This window comes from Lactuca sativa, chromosome 5, assembly GCF_002870075.4.
Source record: "Lactuca sativa cultivar Salinas chromosome 5, Lsat_Salinas_v11, whole genome shotgun sequence".
NCBI lineage: Eukaryota > Viridiplantae > Streptophyta > Magnoliopsida > Asterales > Asteraceae > Lactuca > Lactuca sativa.
In genome coordinates this window covers 221,643,379-221,668,027 of record NC_056627.2, presented here as the reverse complement: position 1 = coordinate 221,668,027, position 24,649 = coordinate 221,643,379, and the positions used below count along the sequence as shown (strand labels likewise).

At 39.2% G+C, this 24,649-nt stretch overlaps 1 pseudogene; it reads right to left on the bottom strand.

The window, feature by feature from the left end:
• Positions 1 to 2,928: 2,928 nt before the first annotated feature.
• Positions 2,929 to 5,805, bottom strand: LOC122197899 (uncharacterized; annotated as a pseudogene).
• Positions 5,806 to 24,649: the final 18,844 nt, after the last annotated feature.

Genomic DNA, 24,649 nt, shown 5'->3' with positions numbered 1-24,649 from the left:
TACTAACCCACTGAAACATATCCTAGGCTTTCCTAGGTTCCCGAACTCACCCAGTCCTCAACCGCTGAAAGATTCCCAGTAATGTCAACTAGCTACCTTATGAATATAGCCACATGCAACAGAGATCAGATAATCCTTCGAGTGAGACACCCATCCCTAGAATGGTTGGACTCAGACAAGAGCTGCGCAATAGGGTCAAGTCCATCACTCTGAGATTATTCGGCCTGTGTCCCATGTGACTTAGCATATTCACTTAGTAGTTAACTCACATCACAAAGAGTCTCACAAAGCACAAAGCAAACAACATTCATACAATGGAAAATCTAACCATCATAATCCATTCAAATCATTCTATCCTCTAATCAAGAATCTGTACATGCAATTCAAAGGCTCATATAATCAGGCATAACCTAAACAGGCTATCCTATTACTGACTGATCAGTACTAGCATGCAAGTCTACAAGCACATACAATAGGCATATAAGGCATCCTCCTAGATCCTTAGCTCTACTCTAACATGCAGTTCTCATAATCATATCGTAACATAACATATCATAGCATGTATATGTATCTTGGGGAAAACTTACTTGAGCTCGGCTGATTGCACACACCACACACCTTGTTCTTTTCGAAGTCCTTTTCTCTTTTCAGACTTCTTTTATAAAATGATTTTACTTTTGAAAATTTTCATACCAAGTCCTTAGTTTGAGTTCAGACACACCCGAGAGTGTGCTTGAATCCCTCAAACCAAGGCTCTGATACCAACTTGTAACATCCCAAAAATACAGGCCAAAATTTTCATTTTTATTTATGTTATTACATAAAACCATTAGAATAAAAACATTCATAATAAAGTCTCATGTCAAAACCCAAGTGACAGTAATCAAAAACATAGTATCATAAAATCATATCAGAGCATAATCCCCAAGGATCTCATGTGCGGAAAACATAGTGTGATGCGCTGCGATCGAGCCGGCTCCTTTCCTTTGAAAACGAAGTACCTGAAACCAAAACTGAAAACCGTAAGCACAAAGCTTAATGAGTTCCTCCATCATACCATATACCATACAATCACATAGCATACAACCCGACCTACCCGATACGGCCATTCTGGGGTGCCGACCTACCCGGTACGGCTATTCTAGGGTGCCGACCTACCCATGTCAAGCCATTCTGGGGCGCTGACCTACCCATGTCAAGCCATTCTGGGGTACTGACCTACCAGTCGGTCCTAACAACCGACCATCGGGGACTATTCCACCCCCTACTGCTACTATCACATATATCATAACATAAACATACTATCAGACATATCTGGGGTGTCCGAACTACCCTTCGGTCCTAACAACCGAACTTGGGGAATATTCCCCTCCTACTACCACTATCACATATAACATATCATGTCAGCATATAACATATCATCACATAATGTCAGACATATTTGGGGTGTCTGACCAACCCTTCGGTCCTAACAACCGAACTCTACTACTATCACATATAACATATCATGTCAACATATAACGTATCAGGTAGTAGCAAACCTAGATGATATCACAAAGACAATCATCTAACATACAACTCCTACTGGTGGGCCGGCATTGTGGCTGTAGACCCACCGCTATTGGAAGGTAACTCACCTCACACTGCTGAAGTCCCGTAGACACAATCCCACACTGTTGAAGTCCCGCAGACTCAACCCCAGCTGTTGGATGACAGCTTCCCGAACTGTCAATATCAAAACATCACCTAATTAATAATTGGGTTCTAATACATAACCAATAGTACCTTCTTTGGATAATTACTATATTACCCCAAGCTTGGCTTATTCAAGCCCAAGGCCCAATCCGTAGGCCCAAAGTCAATTAGGAATCAAAGCCCAACACATGGCCCAATTTTCCAAATTGGGCCTAGGCCTACACATGGTCTCATTCTAAGGCCTAACAGCCTATAATCATTAAGGCCTAAACTATGGCCCATCTATGGCCCAATTTTCCAAATTGGTCCCAAGCCCCTTACATGGGCCTTACCCTAGGCCCATTAAATTATTCTAGTCTAACTGCTTGACTTTGGATGGCCTATTAATAACCCGATCATCAAGGCCCAATAAAGAGGCCCAAAAATAAACCCAAATGAGATTAGGGTTTCACATAAAATGACAATTAGAGTTAGGTTTGTTACTTAACCCATTAAGGACTTAATCTTCTAAGGACGTTATCCATTAAGTATAATATCGCTTAGATTAATCTTTGCCAATGATTATTATTTAATACTCCAAGTTATTAATAAGTCTTGTGTGTCTCGATTAATTCCCCAAAATTAGGGTTTTGATGGCATTAGGGTTTTCCAATGGCCCACAAGTGGGTCTCAATAAGTCCAAGCCCATAAATCCAATATTAGGGTTTTCTAAACCCTAATTAGGGTTTCCAACCCATCTTAGCCCAATAGGCCCATTAGTTAAGTCCTTGGATCCATTATAGTCCATTAAGCCCAGTAAGCCTCATTGGGCCCATTAGGGTTTCAAGGCCCATTAGGGTTTTAGTCCCTTGACCAAACAACCCCAAACTAGCAATCCCAACACAACTAAGCACACCGCCACCCGACACGGCGGCCGGTGGCGGCAGCCACCACCCTAGGGTGGTGGTTTTCAATTTCCTTTCATTATTACATTTTGCAATATACTTTACAATGCTTAAAACTCAAATAAAAACGCACACACCTACTAAACACACACATCCACGGCGGTGCATGGTGGCAGCCACCACCTTGTGGTGATGGTGGTGAGTTTTTCATAAATTCCCGATTACATAACACACACACACACACACCTAATTTCACGGTAACACGCACATACAGCCACCCGAGGTGGCCGGCGGTGACAAATGCCGGCAGCAGAACGATTTCACGTCGGCAGCCACCCACACTCACAACCTATTGCTCGGAAAATGATTCCAACACCCACCTGTGGTGGGTGACAACGATGATAGAGAAATAGCCGGCAGCAGCGGCGCTTGGATCGGCGTCAACAGCGACAGGAGCGGAAACGACATAGTGAATGGCGTCGACAGCAGCGGCGGTCTTCGCGTTTGGCAGCAGCTCTCCTCCGTGGCGAAACAGGAACGTACCTGGTGGCTGAGAGGAAATGATGACAACAGTAGCAGCTAACCACGATGGTCGATGCACTGATTCACGATGGCAGCTTCGGTGGCGCAAGGTGGCAACAGCTGGTGGCCAACGATCTCAACGGCGGGGTGGCAGCTTCGTCATCTACCCCCGACCTCCCTATCGGACGCGACTCCCACACGAGATTCGCCGTCGGCTGAGGAATCCGGAAGTGGTGAAGGCGTCTCGGTTGCGATGTGGCGGATGGTGTTGAACTCGACTAAGCAGCGGCGACAGCGACAGACTAGAGAGGCTGTCGTTGGCGGCCGGCGATTGAAGATGGAGAAGGTGGTGGCTGGATATCATGGCTCTAGGGTTAGGGTTACGGGAGTGTTTTATACCCGGCTCCAACCAAAATCACTTCCATAATGGCAACTATGGCCCCTCCTTCATGAATAATTTCGAAATAGCTCCCATAATTACCCATTGCACCCCTGCTCCAATAATTCCTTTCATTATAAGTCCAGCAGATACCATCCAACCCCTCATTTACAAATTATTCTCAATTAAAGTCCATATATTACCCTTTTGACCCCGTCCTTAAACTCTCTTTACGAATTGAGTCCGAAATTTACCATTTAACCCTCTAAACTTTCAATTATTTATTTTAGGGTTACTATTCGTTCATAAATTTAATTATTTAACTAATAAATAAACGGGTGTTACACTCACCCTTATATAGGGTTTAAGTTTGTGGCCCGGTGGAAATCTACCCAATACCGACGTTAAACGGAGTTTATGTTCGTACCCGATTAAATTGTCGTAACCCGACGTGGTCGTGAATTAGAAACTTTTAAAAAGAATATCGAGGGGGTTTCACGTGTTTCTAATGCGTTTGGACACTCATGAAGTCATAATAAAAGTCTCAATTTAAATAACCTAATCCAAAATGTTAACGGAACAATTCGATAAAGACGAGTTTTATTGACAGAAACGGGATACAGTGACGGAATAAATTTCAGGTTGTCACAACAAGTTTCCAGAAACACCATTAATAAGGCTAACATCCAAATTAGGTTTTTGCTCCTTTTAAGGAATAATTTATTGGTTTGACAATTATACCCACCCATTGAGGCTCATTTATTAACAATGCAGTCGACACTCAACTGCATAAACTATCAATACAAACTGATAATAGCTTAAGGCAGTAGGCTGAAAGCAAACTAAATAAATGTGTATTCTATGGACACTTAAAGTTGGATTTGCATACGTGTTAAGCCAACTTATGATTAGTCGGAAAGTTGAGTTTAATTGATCGCGCCTAACAAGCCGTAGTTGTGCATTTAGACCAGCAACTAATCGGTACCAAATCATCGATGTCACAACCTACATAAAATAAATAAAACATAAGACCTCAAAATGATAGGACAAATTAGGACGTTATATTTTCTAGAACCTATACAATTATCACAATGTACTTTCAATATTTTTTTATTACAAAATTATACTTTGAAAATCTACAAAATTACAGCAGGTAAATATTGAATGAAATGAAACCTGACTCATGAGGCTAGTTAGAATATTATCACTATGAAGAACAAAAGGAGCCATGTAACTTCCATCTCCCCTCCAAAAACTAAAGAGAGGGGAAATCTTTGATGAAGTGAAGGAGGAAGGTCATCTCTCTTCTCATCTCCACCAAGGTAAAAAATTCACATATTCAAGAATCATATCAAAAGTTGCAGAAACCTGCATTTAAATAACAACAAAGAATAAGCATCTTAGACTAGAGTTGCTAAATTTCAACCTATTTATTTGGAAAAAGCCAAATCATTGAAAGGGGACCTTAAGCTCCTCGTAGAGAACATGGGAACGGCATGAATGCAAGCGTGCATGATCATATTCTGATCTAACAAACTCACGTAATCTTTGCATCTTAATTTTGAGACACCATTGCAGCCATGTCCCGGAAAATGGACATACAATCACAGAAAGGATGTTGTAAAATGATCCTCTCCACCATTGATAAGCTGCTAAACTATTTATCTCCTCTGCAAATCTATTGAATGCATCTTCATATCTGCCACACCCAAAATTCATCATCATCAGTTCTTTTTCAACTATTACCCCATTATGTTGTATGGATAAACGATGTTTTTGTTTATAGAAAATCACTGTCAAAACTTGGAAAAACTAAATGAGTGAAAATTTGTAAAACACATACACAATTTCAGCTACTTGTTCTGAGAGCATCCACAATGGTGAGTTCAGTGGGAGAGTTGAATGAGATGGCAAGTCCATGTGTCATTCAATGGATGAAACTCAACCATTGTGAGATGCCACCTTGGCATTCAATAGATTTGGAGTTCAATGGCCATTGAACTCTTCAATGGGAAAAAGGAAAGTTTTAATCCTTAAATATTACTATTAATTATATTTTGTAACATTCTATTGAACTTTTTAGAGTTCAATGCATTGTAGAGAAAACAATAATAGAGTTGTATGAATTTAAGAAGGATGATGTGGCAATCCATTAAACTTATGGAGTTCAATGCATTCTGGATGCCCTGAAGGGGAATGAGGGAGATACCAAGGTGCATTGAAACTATTAGATCCCATGAAGTACATTCTGTGCACTTGATTCTGGGATTCCTCATGTCTATTTGTTTCAAGAACCTGAAAAAGAAGTAACAAACAAACAATATATTTTCAAATTAAAAAAAAAAAAAAAAAAAAAAAAGACCAGGTTTCGAAACTGAATGGCATCTTAAATAATTGTAATCCGCCACACGTTTGTTGAAAGACAATGGAATGGAATTCTATAAAAAAAATAAATAAATAAATTGAACACATATAAAAAAAATTATTTAATAGTTTGTGGAAGCAAGAATGGAAGTAAAAAATTAATGTACCTCATTTAATGATTCCAAGAAAGGAACAGATCGATCCAACTGCAAGCCACATCGAGTGGGAACTAATACAGGAAATTCATCCCCACCATACTAAGTACAAGGGCAAAAAGGAGGAACAAACCTAGAAGCATAAAACCAAACACCCATGGTCCTCCAAACGTATAAATTAACTCCTCAAATGTTGTATAGCAGTGACCAGTGAGGCATGTGGTATCTCTCAGATACACACTTGTAAGGGCAAGGAACATCAGCAACACCACCTGTAATGTAATATTACATGCTTTCTCAGGTACCAAATTGTGGATGTCATAGCCTGCAACAAATAAATATATAAGAAAATGTGATCGACCTCAACATACAGTTAAATTTGCTTGGCATTAAAAAAACAACATATGATTGAAATACTTGATCTCTAAACCTTACCATGGTTGAAATTCTTGATCTTGAAACCTTACTTGGTTTTTTTTATCTTAAAAGAAAGCGAAATAGGAGGATGTTAGTTTACCAGACGGAGGTTCTTGGTGGTGAAGTCGGAGAATGGGTGGACAAGTAACGCTAAGATCGCTGGAGGATACGTAACCCTAAGGTCGCCGGAGGACAATTGAGTCGTCCGTTATTCTAATTAACCTACTTAGGGAATATACATGTGTAAGATAAACCCTAAATAGTAATCCTACAAATTGCAAGAGAGTTAACAGTGACGGAAATGGCGAGAGGGCAAGAGTTGGCGGCAATAGCGAGTCGATTTCTTGAGCACAACACCGATCGAGTAATGCTAATCATAGGTTATTTTCGTTTTCATTTTCGTGAGGGTTAGCGAGTCGGTTTTCTTGAGGATGGGGTGAGAGAGCTGCAAATGGTGATGGTGGATGAAGTGTTGGTCGATAAGGCCGGTACATCGTTGTCGTGCGAGGCCTGAAGAGTCGGTGTAGCTCGGAGGTATTGTAGGTGGATATCAGGCGGGGGTTTACGGTTTCTTTTGATCGAAGACGATTTTCGGAACTTCAAAAATACAAAATTATCGATCTTTTACACACCAAATACCAATTCAGAAAAATCTTATATCAGGAAGTCAAAAATATGATTTCAAGAACTTCACAACTAAAAATCGCATATCAGGAACCCACATAGCTTTTAGGATTTCTTTCGATTAAAGAGAATTTTACAACATAAGAAGAAGGAGGAGAGTATCAGGGCGGGGTTTTTAATTTTTTGGATTTCATACCCCCCTTTGGCAATTAAAAAATTAGAGAACACGCGCTCATGAAAAAAAATTATAAAACGACATGTTTTTTTTATGATAGGTGCCCTTTGTGTTTTTAGTTTATTTTTGTTGGACCCTAATTTTAGGGCACGCATAAATATGTGTCATCTATCCTTAAAAGATAGTCAACTTCTTGTTTTATTTTTTTGTAAATCTAGAGACAATTTGCAGATATTCTTAAGACTTGGAGTGACGTAAATAGGCATGTACATATGTAAATGCAGTTTTTTATTAACATTTTTTTTTTATTTTGAAACGGCAATTTGCTTTTATAATTGGTATATGTGCATTTGTTCAAAAAGATTATAGTTTGTTGATTTTTAAGAAAAGTCGTTGAATCAAAGAGTCATATTAAATATATATAAAAAAGAAAAAACATAGAAAGTCTTTACACATTTAATAAAGATGACTATTTATGTTGAAATTTTGCTAATCGTATAGATGGATTATAGGTTGGTGATTTTATGTGATGTTTTTAAGGTTTCTCCAGTTGAACCATTAGAGATAAATTGTATCCCAAATGATGCATCTTAAAGATGGTTATATATTGCAAAACTATATATATATATATATATATATATATATATATATATATATATATATATATATATATATATATATATATATATATATATATAGTTTAATTGAGAAAAAAAAGGTTGAGAATGGGAAAATCATTTTCATTCACATATTTGTTTTGCTGCAAAACACTTAGACGTACCGACGGAAATGGATAACGGATACACATGTATTTTTCAACCAAACATGTTTTCTTAAACTATGTTAATCATTATCTTAATATACAAAAAAAAACATTTTTTTTATACTTTTGATTTTTAGAAAACTATTTTTATCATATATATATATATATATATATATATATATATATATATATATATATATATATATATATATATATATATATATATATATATATATATATATATATGTTTAACTTTTTACAGTTTAAATGTCATTTATATATAAATATAACACCTAATAAAACTTTTTTTTACCTAAAATATATTTTTTTTCATCATCTTTCGTTACATGTTATATTTATATATGAATAAAATGTATATTAATGGTCATCATATGTTATAAAAGACGACGTTTTTAGAATATTGATCTATTTGTTCATATATGAATAAAAAAATGAACTGTAACAAAATTATGACAAATGTTTTTTTCATATATAAATATAACTTGTGAGTAAGACTAATACACGTTTTATTCATATGTGATTATAATATGTGACGAGAGTTGATGTAAACTGTATAGAATTTATATATCTTATATTTATATATGAATGATATTTAAAATCTAAAAAAAATTTATCATACTTTTTATTCATAAATGATTAAGGAACATACTGTAGTAAAAATCTAATGTATTTTTGATCACTTATGAATAACAATAGCTGAAACTATAAAAAAAATTATTTTATCTTAAAACTATATCAATATGGATATCTATTTATAGAGAATAAAAAATAAAAAATATTAATGTCTTTAAAATCATTTTTCGATAAAAATAACTCCTTAAAAATTAAAAAACGAAAAAAAAAACTATGTTTTTATATATATTAAGGTAATGATTATCGTAGTTTAAGGAAACATGTTTTGTTGGAAAACACATATGTATTCGTTTTCCATTTCCCCGTTACGTTGGAGTTTTTTGCGGCAAAAATAAATGATTGGCTGAAAATGATTCATCTATTCTCAACTATTTTTATTTTTTCAATTGAACTTATATATATATATATATATATATATATATATATATATATATATATATATATATATATATATATATATATATATATATATATAAGTTCAATAGAGAACCATAATTATGTGTTTTTTCAAGGAACCAAATCTTTTTTTCAATTTCTAGAGCTTATTCTTTATCGAAAAAAAATCTAAAAATATCTAAATTCGTATATTAACATTGTGAATGTGAAATTTTTTTTTTCGGATTCACCGTGTGAATCCGATTCACGTTGTGAATTTTTGAAAATTCACATTGTGAATTTGACGTAAAAAAAATCGAATTTTATATCATTGGAAAATGGATAAAAAGTTATAAATTTCTGTATTTTTGGTTTTTTTTTTCTTGATAAAAAATAAGTTCTAAAAGTTGAAAAAAAGATTGGTTCATTGGTTAATTATGGTTCTCTATTGAACATCACCCTATATATATCACAACAAGAAAAGGCACCTTTAGGGACGACAAAAAGCGTCGCTAATAGTCAAGAAAGTCGCCCCTAAAGGTATTAGGGACGACTTGTCGTCTCAATTGGGTCGCCTCAAATACCTCGTAGCTAATACTCCAAAGTCGTCCCTAAAGGCGTCGTCTCTAATACTTATTGTCGTTAATACCATTCGTCGTCCCTAATAATATTCCGGCCACCAGCCAGTATTATTCCGACCAAATATTCCGGCGGGATGTGTCGTCGCTAATGCTTAAGATCGTCCCTAATGGTGTTGCCACTAATGATTTTTTTTTAGATAAAATTTATATGTTATATTAGTTTATAATATAAAAATGTTATAAAACATATAATTTAAAAATCTGCATTACATAAAACATCAAATAACATAAACAAAGTATATCACATTAACATCATCTAAATCTATAATAACATCGTCCATAACATAAAACAATATATACTAATTGTCTTCCCCATCATCGTTTTCATCGTCGTTGTTGGTCGCATTGTCGACTTGCTTGCTAAATGAGCGCATAATATCTTCAATTACCGTCACAAACGTCGGGTTTTGGAGAAAAGCATTAACATCCATATCCTACAAAGTAAGAATATAAGTTAAAATATATCATACTATAAAAACAAATTATTCTTACTTAACAATTAAGTCACCGTACAAAAGTTTTATGCGGTTCTTTTTTTCTATTATTCATACATATTATTTATAAGCAAAAAGTTGTTATTTTAAAATGTTGCACTGATGTTATCTTTACATTTGATTTTTAGTTTATTTGTAAAAAAAATTTATATTATTGAAATTTAAATAATATATACTCTTATGTAGTTGCATTGATGTTATCTTTAGACTCCTTTTATCTAACATCAAACTATATACATACTTGCAATTATAACATCATATATACACTAAATTAATATACAATCAAACACAGTTTCTTAAAACAAATTTTCAAATTCACATACATACATACGTATACACTTACCAAATAGACATATACACATACCAATTCAATACCAAATACAAAATACCAATTATACATATACAAATACACAGATACAAAATACCAAATAGACATATACACATTCCAAACATACCAAATAGACATATACATATTCCAAACATACATATACATATACACATATAGACACATATATCAAACACTTTTTCTTGAAATGCATTTTCAAATAGACATACACATATATCAAATTCCTTATACAAAATAAACTTGCAAACATATATCAAATTCATACATACACATATACACAAAAACTGAACGCACGTGTGGTTATAGAGCTGAAAACAGTGGAGCCAGTGGAGAAGTTCGTCGGAGACGGTGGATGTCGCCGGAGACAGTGGACGTCGACGAAGACAGGCAGCAACAATGGCGTTGATGTGGTGGTTCTAAAAGTCGGAGATTAGAGAAATCTCCTTAAAACCACCAAAATCAACAAAATTAGAGAAGAAAGAAAGAGAAAGAGAAAAGACGGTGGAAATGAGAAAGGGAAACGCACCATCGCCGGTGGAGAAGTTCGTCGGAGACTGTGGCGAGATGAGGTGGTGATAGTCGCTGGTGGAGCAACTGAAACCTGGTGAGAAGCTGCAAATCCCTCTGGCGGAAGAAGTGGGATGCACTGAAATTCACCGGAAAATGCTTCCTGATTGTCGCCGGAAAATATGAGAGAGAAATGGAAACTGGAAATTAATTAGGTTCTGTGACCTGATGGGGAACAAAAGGTGGAACCCTTTAGGGGCGACACCTTTAAGGACGACTATGAATCATTAGAGACGACAAATCGGAGGGAAATTCACGCGCTCATATTTTCGCCACCTTTAGCGGCGACAGCGACGTCACAAATGGCGTCGCCCCTATTGGTGTGAACAGTAACTAACCCCATCCGTTGGATCAGGATGCAATCGTAGGGACAAAAATTGATCAGGAAACATTCACGCGGATCACCGATCAAACCCTTTAGCGACGCCCTTATTAGCGACGACGCGAGGCTTTAGTGACGACAGGAACGCGTATTGTCGAGTGTCGTCCCTAAAGCTTATATTTCTTGTTATATATATATATATATATATATATATATATATATATATATATATATATATATATATATATATATATATATATATATATAAACAATGAGATACCATTATGTGTGGAATTCGGCTAAACCATTTGATTGGCATTTGCATTATTAAATGTTTTTTTTACACTCTATTCATATTTCATTTATAAAATCATATATTTAATAAATGTTTACGTATACATAATGTATTACGGATATTCAAATTAATATATATTAATTTTAAATAATCAATATACAATTATAAACAAAATTTAAATCTTATTAATTAAATTTCTTTCTATAAATATTTGATGTTTCATAACTATTTTTAATTATAATATTATTTTTCATTTTTATCCGTGATTTCCACGGGTTGTAACGTAGTTGGTGATTATAGAATATGCGTGTTCAGTGAACATTGTCAATTACTATTCATAGATGAATTGTAAGAATTCCATAAAAACAACTAAACCAAAAGTTACAATTCATGTTCAGTACTGCATATTAAATGTTCACAACAACTGAACATGAATTTAAAAACCATATAAATGAACATAAACGAGTTGATTAACATGGAAATAATATGAAATGTTTAAAAATGAATTTAAAAACCATATAAATGAACGTAAACGAGTGGATTAACATGGAAAAAATATGAAATGTTGAAAAATGAACATTGAAATGGAAAAAAAATAAAATAAAATAAAAAACACAAGTCCAAAGAACTCAAGATAAGCTTTCTTCTTTCCTCATTGGTCAAAAAGAAATGTCCTTTGTTTTGTTTGCTAGCCAAAAAAAAAAAAGTTGTTTTTTGGGTGAGTGAAAGAACAGATGATGATGAAGACAAAACCACCTTGGACGAATTCATTGATTCAGTCAACCATAAGTGATGCTCCACGCATTTTTCTTTTCCAGTGAGATATCAATAAATACTGTTAGCTTCTAGTAAGATCGGCAACAAGAAAAAAAAATCTCCAGATGCAATTGATGAACACGGATCTCTGCCCTCCCCATCTTAGATCTAATACCTGTATAACAGGGGAAAACAAAAGATACATTATTGTGTTCATTCACATAACATTCGATTTGGCCTTCAATCAAGTAACACCTACCCATTCCATGAAAACTTCAAAAAATATCAAATAACATGAACATTCATCGTACTCAATCCCATAATATAAGACACCAAAATAACCAAAAAAGCCACTGGTTACAGGGACTGAAGATGCCAAATTAGAGCTCAAAATGTTAGAAAATCAAAAGAAACAGAAAAGAAAAAGCGTTGACGTGAGAGAAAGAAAAAGTAATGTTACCTTTATAATAGGATTTCTCTAAATTCACTTTTTGAACATACTTTACAAATAAAATCAAGGATAAATCACAGAGATGGTCCATGTGGTTTAGTCAAATTCGTAGTTTTAGTCCAAACTTCAAAATTTTGATAGGTCAAGTCCTTGTGGTTTCCAATTATTGCAGCTTTGGTCCTTCCGTGTAACCCTGATAGTGAACTTTCGTTAAAACATTTAAAATGACTAACATACCCCTTAATCTACTTTTTTTTATAATTTGTTTATTTATTTGTTGATTATAATTTATTAAGTTAAATCAACCCACCATGTCCACACCCCCTCCAACCTATATGATCATCGGCTCCAACGATGGTGTCTCCGAGGATGGTCATCTTCTCTAGCAAGCCATAGCAAACACGTGATTTTGTAGTTTTACAACAACTAATGAGTAAAAAAGCATAGGGAAATTTCCAGAAAAGTTCTAAATTTTTACCCTAATTTACGAAAAAGTCCCAAACTAAATTTTGTTTAAGAAAAAACATGAATTACCGGTAAAAATAATGATTTGACCCCTTTTTTCCGGTTTACCGGTTTTATTACTTACCTGTTTCACTAAAGTCCCATTATTTTACCCTAATTTACGAGTAAGTCCCAAAATAAAATTTACTGATGATTTGGCCATTTGCTCTATGTAACATACATTTTATCGGTTTCATTGCTGACCCGGACGCGTAGTCATTAAATAAGATGATTAGATGGATATGTTGAGTTATATAATGCTATGTTTAGCATAAAATTGATATCCGGATGTATTATATATCTTTTTGGAACATAAAATGCATCCAACGAAGACTACAATAATTACATAAACTAACAACAACTACGTTATTTTGTATGTTTATAAGAAATATCAAATTGTCTATCTAATCTTATGTAATCCAATATATCCATCTCATCAAGCATCAACTCATTTTCTGCCATTTTTTCTTGGAAACATACATTTTATTGGTTTCATTGCTGACGTAGATACATAGTCACAAATGAGCCGTTGAGATGGATATCAAATTTTACAGTAAATATGACATTATATAACCCATCATATTCATTTTATCAGCTAATTTAATGACAAAGTGTCTAATTCAGCAATGAAACCGATAAAATATATGTTATAAGAAGAAAATGATCAAATCATCAATAAATTTTATTTTGGGACTTATTCGCAAATTAGGGTAAAATAATGGGACTTTAATGAAACATGTAAGTAATAAAACCGGTAAACCGGAAAAAAGGGGTCAAATCACCATTTTTACCGGTAATTCATGCTTTTTCGTAAACAAATTTTAGTTTGAGACTTTTTCGTAAATTAAGGTAAAATTTTAGGACTTTTCTAGAGATTTCCCAAAAGCATAAATTAGAAATCTAAAACTGAAATTCAATGATACCAGAACCTAAATTGGTAACCCATATCAACAGAAACCCAAACAAAATGAAACTAAAAACAAAATCTCAAATACTAAATCTGATCATACTTGAATCTCCATGTCGAGACTCATATACCAATCAAAGAACAATAGTGAAAGTTTTTTAAAAGGATTAGATGCTTGGAGACTCATATCCAAACCATACCCCTGTTTATCTGTTTCCACCACTGAATCCTTGCAAAAGACGATGATGAATTCAAAATCAGAGCACAAGGACTCAATTTTGTAATCAGAAGACCTAATTTTTTCACAAGAGATGAGTTGCAAATTCAAAATCAAGACATTAAAGGACTCAAGTGATGTTCCATCGCACCATCATCCAACACCCATCGTCGCTGCCAACCCTTATGACGATCTCCGATCTTAATCAATCGTACCCATCAACCTTCGTATCTTTACACCCCCCCCCCTCCCTCATATCTCTAGAAGCCAAATTTCAGTGACAATATCAATGACAATCTTAGTTCACATAGCACATGTCCACAATAAAATTGTTCCCTCCAATAAAATCGGGTCCACACAACAAATCATCAGGATGTACGAGCATTGGTTTACTTGGGAATCCATTTTCCAAGTGAATAAAGAGAGAGAAACAGGGAGTCAATGTGAGAGATCTAAAGTCGCCATGTTCTTATCTTCCATTTTCAATAACTCTGGTGCTTTCTACCCTCGACAACCACTTCTTCCAGCCTATTCCTTGAGGTGCACCTGTTTTCAAGAAGAGGTTGTGGCAGTGGATATGGAGTCGGAGGTGGTGGAAATGACGACGATGATTGAGGCATAAGATGTAGTCGTGATGGTGACGAAGATGGTAACAGTGGTGCGATGACAACAGATGATGATGCTAGCATCGTTATGGATAGGAAAATGAGAAAATAGTGTCGAATGATAGGGAAAGATGTTCGTCGGATTTTAAGGTGGAGTGGGACGATGGGTTAACTTTTAAGGCTTTTATTCCTTTAAGTGTTTATTACATAATTAGTCAATGTAGTTTATAAAATAAAATGATAACAGCAAATAAGTAAACAGGGGTATATTGGTCTTTTATTTATACTTAACGTCTGATTATTAACGGCGTCAGTTAAAAGGGACCAATGCTGTAATTTATCCAAACCACAAGGACATAACCTATCAATATTTCAAAGGTTCGATGTAACACCCCGTTTATTAAATAAATAAATAGACAAATTAATATATATATATATATATATATATATATATATATTTATATTGTAACATCCGGAATTTCAGGTATTATATTTATTCATTTTATTTCAAGTTTTGTGGAAGAACTCGGCGAGTTGGTGCATAGACTCGCCGAGTAGAGACGCGATTTCTCACCCGGATTAATGACCGGACTCGACGAGTCGTATTGGTGGACTCGGCGAGTCCGCGCTGTTTAATGAAACCCTAATTTCTCGGGTCTGGGACCTATTTATAGGGCCTTATGGCCGTCATTTGTGCTCACCAGCCCCCAGAGCGAAACCCTAGTGAGCTTGAGCGATTGGAGTGAGAGAAGGACCCATAGTCGACCTTGGAGGTGTTGTCTAGCAAGGAAAAGGAAGTTATAGCCAAGAGGAAGCAAGATGGTTAACTTCCTGAAGATCTGAGTTCTAGAACATCACGTTTGAGGTACTATTTTCGAACCATTTTCTGTTGTGGTGATGTTCATGTTGATTTAGGGCTTATTGAGCCCTTTTTGTGACTAGATCTAGTGCTCCCATGGTCCCTTAGCGAGTTAGGTTCTGGATCTGGACGCATGGAGGTCCAGAGTGCCTCTTTGTCCAAGCTTTATATGAGTCTATGGAGGTTTTGGTTTGGGATCATTGTATTTGAGGTTAAAACACCATTTATGAGTCAATAGGTGTGATATGAGCGCCAAGACATAAACTTTACGTGATAAATAAGCTTGGAAAGACTGGATCTATGAGTTAGAGGAACAGATCTGACCTCAGAAGGTCGTTTGGGGTTGTGCATGGAATGCACTCGTCGAGTCCATGGGCAGACTCGACGAGTTGGAGCGAGTTGTTCCGTCTTTTCGAACCAAGGGTTGAGTAACTGAGTTGGGTGAGTGACTCGGTGAGTCGGAAGAGATTCAGAGGAATCGGGTCCCCATAGGGACTCGGCGAGTCCACGCCAGACTCGGCGAGTTGGGTTGACCATTGACCATTGACCAGAGTTGACCGATGTTGACTTGGTAGAATTAGTCAACCATAGTTGGGATAGTATTTGTGTTATAGGAGGACGATAGCTCGGGAGATCGAGCACTAGTGATTTCTGGGATTTACGAGTTACCAAGATACGCGAGGTGAGTCTTCTCACTATACTTTACCTTGAGTAGGTAATTAGAGTTATGTGATACAGTGTTGTATGCTATATATGTGTTATGTGTTGCACTGCATTATTCTATGTGATTTATGCTGTGCATGCTACAGAGTTAGAACCAGAAGGTTCACAGAGATAGAGCCTGAGGGTTCATAGAGTTAGGTGCATAGACCGACATAGTTATAGCCTCGACTGGCTAATATGTGTTATATATATATATATATATATATATATATATATATATATATATATATATGAGGTTAAAACACCATTTATGAGTCAATAGGTGTGATATGAGCGCCAAGACATAAACTTTACGTGATAAATAAGCTTGGAAAGACTGGATCTATGAGTTAGAGGAACAGATCTGACCTTAGAAGGTCGTTTGGGGTTGTGCATGGAATGCACTTGTCGAGTCCATGGGCAGACTCGACGAGTTGGAGCGAGTTGTTCCGTCTTTTCGAACCAGGGGTTGAGTAACCGAGTTTGGTGAGTGACTCGGTGAGTCGGAAGGGATTCAGAGGAATCGGGTCCCCGTAGGGACTCGGCGAGTCCATGCCAAACTCGGCGAGTTGGGTTGACCGTTGACCATTAACCAGAGTTGACCGGTGTTGACTTGGTAGAATTAGTCAACCATAGTTAGGATAGTATTAATTAGAGATATACTTGTGTTATAGGAGGACGATAGCTCAGGAGATCGAGCACTAGTGATTTACGGGATTTACGAGTTACCGAGATACGCGAGGTGAGTCTTCTCACTATACTTTACCTTGAGTAGGTAATTAGAGTTATGTGATACAGTGGTGTATGCTATATATGTGTTATGTGTTGCACTGCATTATTCTATGTGATTTATGATGTGCATGCTACAGAGTTAGAACCGGAAGGTTCACAAAGATAGAGCCTGAGGGTTCATAGAGTTAGGTGCACGGACCCACAGAGTTATAGCCTCGAGTGGCTAGTATATGTTATATATATATATATATATATATATATATATATATATATATATATATATATATATATATATATATGGTATTTTAGGGAACTCACTAAGCTTCGTGCTTACAGTGTTTGGTGTTATTTGTTTCAGGTACTAGTGAGGATCGCGGGAAGGCGCCGGCCTGATCAGTACACATACGGGATTTTATGCTATGAGATCTTGGGATTGTTATATGCTATGAATTTGAGTTTCAAACAATGATGTTTTTATGAATAATAAATGAATTATGTTTTTATAAAATGCGAAAAATTGTTTTGAAATTTAAGGTGTTACAAGTTGGTATGAGAGCCTTGGTTTGAGGGATTCGAGTACACCTTCGGGCGTATTTGAACTCAAACTGAGGATTTGAGAAATATTTTCAAAAGAGAACCAAGTTTTTGAAAAAGAGTAAAATATTTTTGGAAAACGCAGAGCAGAGTCGTGTGTACGATCAGTCAACACCCGAACGGTGATTTCCCAAGATACCTTTATGTTCTATGCTTATGATATTGACATGATGTATTCTCGTGCTAGAGTGGGCTAGGTACTCCTATTAGGACTAGAGTGGCCTGATTTGTGATGCCTTAGCCTAGGGGGAGGCGAGCTGCTATGAGATGCTTGAGAGTGAGTAGGTAGCAGCGAGGAGCTTATGAGAGATCTGTTAGAGAAAGGATTTTGCATAATAGAGTACTTGGGACTTGGGATCCTAGGAGGAGGACTTGGGGTCTATACTGATGCAGTGTGGAAGGTAGTATTAGGCCCGTACTACTGAAAACACCTGGACGGTGTACAGTTCAAGTAAGAATCTTCGGGATGCCGGGGATCAAGGAGGGACGAGTTATCGAGTGCGAGTATGCTCAAGTGAGTTTCTAATATATCGTATGTTGTTTTTCAGAGGTAGATCATGGTGAGGACACGTCATGTGCCAGAGAGCAGCGAGACCAGTGATGAGGAGATCCGCCGGATCATCCATGAGGAGGTAGTTGCGGCCATCAGGGCAGAGATACCAGAGATGTTCGGGTCTATCAAGACCACGCCGATTGAGACTTTTGACGAGCGTTATGCCGCTCTTTCTGAGGCTGCTGTTGTAGCGGCCACCGCAGCCATTGCTGCTGCTAGGCTGCAAGGGGGTGACTCGTTGTTGTTTAGGGAGTTCAGCAACACGAAGCCACCAGAGTTTGATGGGATGCAGGATCCGATTGCAGCGATGAGATGGGTATCTGACATTGAGGGGTGTTTCTATACATGCTTGTGCCCGGAGCACTTGAGGGTTCGGTTTGCGCTGAACCAGCTTCGCCTGGGGCCGAAGGATTGGTGGAAGTTCACGACAGCACACTATTCTCCAGCAGAGCTTGTTGCGGTGACCTGGGAGAGGTTCACCACCATGTTTCGTGATGAGTACGTTCCGCCGGTGGAACGGGATCGGTTGGCACAGGATTTTTTGACCCTCAAGCAGGGTACGGAGTCTGTTACGGTTATTACCAAGATGTTTCATGAGAAGGAGATGTTCTGCCCTGAGCACGTGTCTACTGAGCAGGCACGTATGAGCCGTTATTTGAGTATTTTGAGGAGAGATATTCGGGAGTTCGTGGCGAACTCCTCGTACTGGACATTTGGAGAGCTTCAGGCAAATGCTCAGAAGAAGGAGATCGAGCTAGAGACTCAGGATAGGGAGGAGGTGGAGTCTCAGGGGAGGGATCGGCGACCAGCACAGTCCCAGCCGGCAGCCAAGCGGGCCAAGCCCGCTGATCCCAGAGCAGGGAGCTAGAAGGGCCGCACTTGTGGAAAGTGCGGAAAGGGTCATGATGGAGTTTGTAGAGCTGGATCTTGCTACAAGTGTGGCAAGGAGGGGAATATGGCCAAGGACTTCCCCAAGGAGTTTGCAGTGTGTTTCCACTGCATCCAGACCGGACACCGGAAGGCTGAGTGTCCGCTGCTGCGATGGTCAGCACAGGGAGCTTCTCAGGGACTGCCCCTGCTGCGATTAGAGCTTCAGATAGTCGGCCGGTGAAGACTGAGATGCCAAAGGCTCGGGGGAGAGCCTTCCAGTTGACTGCGGAAGAGGTCCGCGTAGCGCCCGATGTCGTGGCTGGTATGTATTCTTTCATGTATTTATTTTAATGTTTGAGATTTTGTGCTTATATTATGATATGCGTAGGTACTTTTCTTGTGAGTTCTGTACCTGCTTTGGTGTTATTTGACTCGGGTGCGAGTCGATCTTTTATATCATTGGCTTTTAGTCAGCACATCAGTATTAGTCGGGAGGCGTTGAGTCGACCTCTGAGAGTCTCCATCGCCGACGAGAGAGCAGTGTATGCCACAGAGGTGATTCGAGGGTGTGTACTCAAGATCTTCGGTGTAGAGTTTCCTATTGATTTGGTCTTGATTGCGATGGGGGACGTCTGTTTCATCGTAGGCATGGATTAGTTGAGCAGATTTGGAGCTGTTATCGATTGCGAGCGGAAGCTGGTGACTATACGAGACCCAAGTGGGGGAGTTCTTACGGTATACGGTGAGGGCACCCGTCCCGATTCAGCGTTTTGTTCGACTACTAGAGCGAGACAGAGTCTACAGCAGGGTTGTAGTAGTTTTGTAGCATATGTGATGGATATGCAAGTGGGTGCAGAGAGACCGAGTGCGGTTGAGGAGGTTCCGATAGTGCGGGAATTTCCGGATGTCTTTCTCGAGGAGTTACCGGGTGTGCCTCCCGAGAGGCATGTTGAGTTTCGCATTGATTTGATTATGGGGGCAGCACCTATTGCAAAGGCGCCCTATCGCCTTGCACCTCCAGAGATGCAGGAGTTATCCTCGCAGCTTCAGGAGCTGCTGGGGAAGGGGTTTATTCGGCCGAGCAGCTCGCCGTGGGGAGCACTGATCCTTTTTGTGAAGAAAAAGGATGGTTCACACCAAATGTGCATAGATTATCGAGAACTGAACAAGCTAACGGTCAAGAACCGTTATCCTTTGCCAAGGATCGATGATTTGTTCGATCAGCTGCAAGGAGCATCTTGGTTTTCGAAGATTGATCTGAGATCTGGATATCATCAGATGAGGGTGCTTGAGGAGGATATCCAGAAGACCGTGTTCAGGACTCGTTGTGGGCATTACGAGTTCGTGGTGATGCCATTCGAGCTCACCAATGCGCCTGCAGCGTTCATGGATCTCATGAACAGGGTATGTAGACTGATGCTGGATTGATCAGTGATTGTGTTCATTGACGACATTTTGGTGTACTTGAAATCCAGGGAGCAACATGAGTAGCATTTGCGAGATATCCTCAGTGTGCTGAGATCGGAGAGGCTTTATGCCAAATTCTCCAAGTGCGATTTTTGGTTGCGAGAGGTGCATTTCCTTGGTCACCTCGTTAACCAAAAGGGGATCTTGGTCGACCGGCCAAGATTGAGGCGGTGTTGAGCTGGGAGGTGCCGAAATCTCCTTCCGAGATCAGGAGTTTTCTAGGGTTGGTCGGCTATTAGCGGAGGTTCATCAAGGATTTCTCCAAGATTGTTGTTCCTCTCACCAGGTTGACCCGGAAGGGTGTGGTGTTCAGCTGGGGCCCAGAGCAGCAAGCCTCATTTGAGACTCTTCGCCAGAGATTGTGCGAAGCCCCGGTGTTGGCTCTTCCAGAGGGAATGGAGGACTTCGTGGTGTATTATGACGCATCGATATCTGGGTTGGGCGCGGTGTTGATGTAGAGAGGGCATGTGATCGCGTACGCATCAAGGCAGCTGAAGCCTCACAAGGGAAGGTATCCCACCCACGATCTAGAGTTGGGGGTTGTGGTGTTCGCCCTCAAGATTTGGCGCCATTACCTGTATGGGGTTTGGTGTACGATATACACGGACCACAAGAGTTTGAAGTATTTGATGGATCAGCCAAACCTAAACATGCATCAGAGAAGATAGTTGGATGTAGTAAAGGATTATGATTGTGAGATCCTTTACCACCCGGGCAAGGCTAATGTGGTAGCCGACGCCCTGAGTCGTAGGGCAAAGAACGCCCCGATTCAGGATATTTGTATGAGATTGACAGTGATGACTCCGGTGTTGGACACCATCAGAGGGGCTCAGGCTGAGGCAGTAAGACCGGAGAACCGTAAGAGAGAGCGAGTTATCGGTCAGGTATCAGAGTTCGTAACCGATAGCAGAGGGATTATGACCTTCCAGGGTCGGATTTGGGTACCATTTGTTGGAGGAACGCGTACCATCTTGATGGAGGAGGTGCATAGATCGAGATTCTTAATCCATACCGGGGCCACTAAGATGTTTCTGGATCTTAAGAGAGAGTATTGGTGGCCCTGTATGAAGAGAGATGTGACGTGGTTTGTTGAGAGGTGCCTAACCTGTCGTAGGGTTAAGGCCGAACATCAGAGACCGCATGGTAAGTTGAAACCACTGGAAATCCCAGAGTGGAAATGGGAGCAGATATGCATGGATTTTATCACCAAATTGCCGAAAACGGCGAGGGGCGTCGATATGATTTGGGTGATAGTAGACTGTCTGACAAAGAGCGCTCACTTTCTCGCCATTAGTGAGAGCTCTTCTGCGGAGAAATTAGCAGAGGTATATGTGAGAGAGGTGGTATCGCGGCATGGGGTGCTGACCTCGATTGTGTCAGATCGAGATGTGCGTTTCACTTCCAGATTTTGGAAGAAATTCCATGAGGAGTTGGGTACGAGGCTGCATTTTAGTACTGCATACCACCCACAGACTGACGGTTAGAGCGAGCGGACGATTCAGACGCTCGAGGACATGCTCCGAGCATGCGTGTTGGATTTTGGCGGAAGTTGGGACATGTATTTTCCCTTAGAAGAGTTCTCCTACAATAACATCCATCATTCGAGCATTGGTATGCCGCCTTTTGAGCTGTTGTATGGGAGGAGGTGTCGGACTCCCATTTGTTGGGGAGAGGTAGGGCAACGAGTGTGGGTAGCACAGAGATTGTGCTTCAGACGACAGAGCAGATACAGCGGGTCAGGCAGAGATTGTTGATCGCTCAGAGCTGCCAGAAGAGTTATGCGGATAGGTGATGATCCGAGCTTGAGTTCCAGGTCGGTGATTATGTTCTCCTGAAGGTATCTCCTTGGAAAGGAGTGATTCGATTCAGGAAGAGGGACAATCTAGGGCCCTGGTATATTGGGCCGTTCAGAGTAATCGCGAGGGTGGGCAGGGTAGCATATCGTCTGGAGCTACCTGCGGAGTTGGAGCGGATTCATAATACCTTCCACATGTCTCAGTTGAGGAAGTGTATAGCCGACGAGTCGGAGGTAGTGCCGTTAGAGGACGTTCAGGTGAATGCGAGCCTGAACTACGCGGAGAAACCAATTGCGATTGTGGATCGGAAGATCAAGGTTCTGAGAAACAAGGAGGTGCCTCTGGTACAGGTTCAATGGCAACATCGGAAAGGATTCGAGTTGACTTAGGAGCCAGACTCAGAGACGCGTGAGCAGCATCCGGAGCTATTTCAGGGATGAGACTTCGAGGGCGAAGTCTGATTCAAGTGGGGGAGAATAGTAACATCCGGAATTTTAGGTATTATATTTATTCATTTTATTTCAAGTTTTGTGGAAGAACTTGGCGAGTTGGTGCGTAGACTCGCCGAGTAGAGACGCGATTTCTCACCCGGATTAATGACCGGACTCGACGAGTCGCATTGGTGGACACGGTGAGTCCGCGATGTTTAATGAAACCCTAATTTCTCGGGTTTGGGACCTATTTATAGGGCCTTATGGCCGTCATTTGTGCTCACCAGCCCCCAGAGCGAAACCCTAGTGAGCTTGAGCGATTGGAGTGAGAGAAGGAGCCATTGTCGACCTTGGAGGTGTTCTCTAGCAAGGAAAAGGAAGCTATAGCCCAGAGGAAGCAAGAGGGTTAACTTCCTGAAGATCTGAGGTCTAGAACATCACGTTTGAGGTACTATTTTCGAACCATTTTCTGTTGTGGTGATGTTCATGTTGATTTAGGGCTTATTGAGCCCTTTTTGTGACTAGATCTAGTGCTCCCATGGTCCCTTAGCGAGTTAGGTTCTGGATCTGGACCCATGAAGGTCCAGAGTGCCTCTTTGTCCAAACTTTATATGAGTCTATGGAGGTTTTGGTTTGGGATCATTGTATTTGAGGTTAAAACACCATTTATGAGTCAATAGGTGTGATATGAGCGAAGACATGAACTTTACGTGATAAATAAGCTTGGAAAGACTGGATCTATGAGTTAGAGGAACAGATCTGACCTCAGAAGGTCGTTTGGGGTTGTGCATGGAATGCACTCGTCGAGTCCATAGGCAGACTCGACGAGTTGGAGCGAGTTGTTCCGTGTTTTCGAACCAGGGGTTGAGTAACCGAGTTGGGTGAGTGACTCGGTGAGTCGGAAGGGATTCAGAGGAATCGGGTCCCCGTAGGGACTCGGCGAGTTGGGTTGACCGTTGACCATTGACCAGAGTTGACCGGTGTTGACTTGGTAGAATTAGTCAACCATAGTTGGGATAGTGTTAATTAGAGATATACTTGTGTTATAGGAGGACGATAGCTCGGGAGATCGAGCACTAGTGATTTCCGGGATTTACGAGTTACCGAGATACGCGAGGTGAGTCTTCTCACTATACTTTACCTTGACTAGGTAATTAGAGTTATGTGATACAGTGTTGTATGCTATATATGTGTTACGTGTTGCACTGCATTATTCTATGTGATTTATGTTGTGCATGCTACATAGTTAGAATCTGAAGGTTCACAGAGATAGAGCCTGAGGGTTCATAGAGTTGGGTGCACGGACCGACAGAGTTATAGCCTCGAGTGGCTAATATGTGTTATATATATGGTATTTTGGGGAACTCACTAAGCTTCGTGCTTACAGTGTTTGGTGTTATTTGTTTAAGGTACTAGTGAGGATCGCGGGAAGGCGTCGGCCTGATCAGTACACACACGGGATTTTATGCTATAAGATCTTGGGATTGTTATATGCTATGAATTTGAGTTTCAAACAATGATGTTTTTATGAAT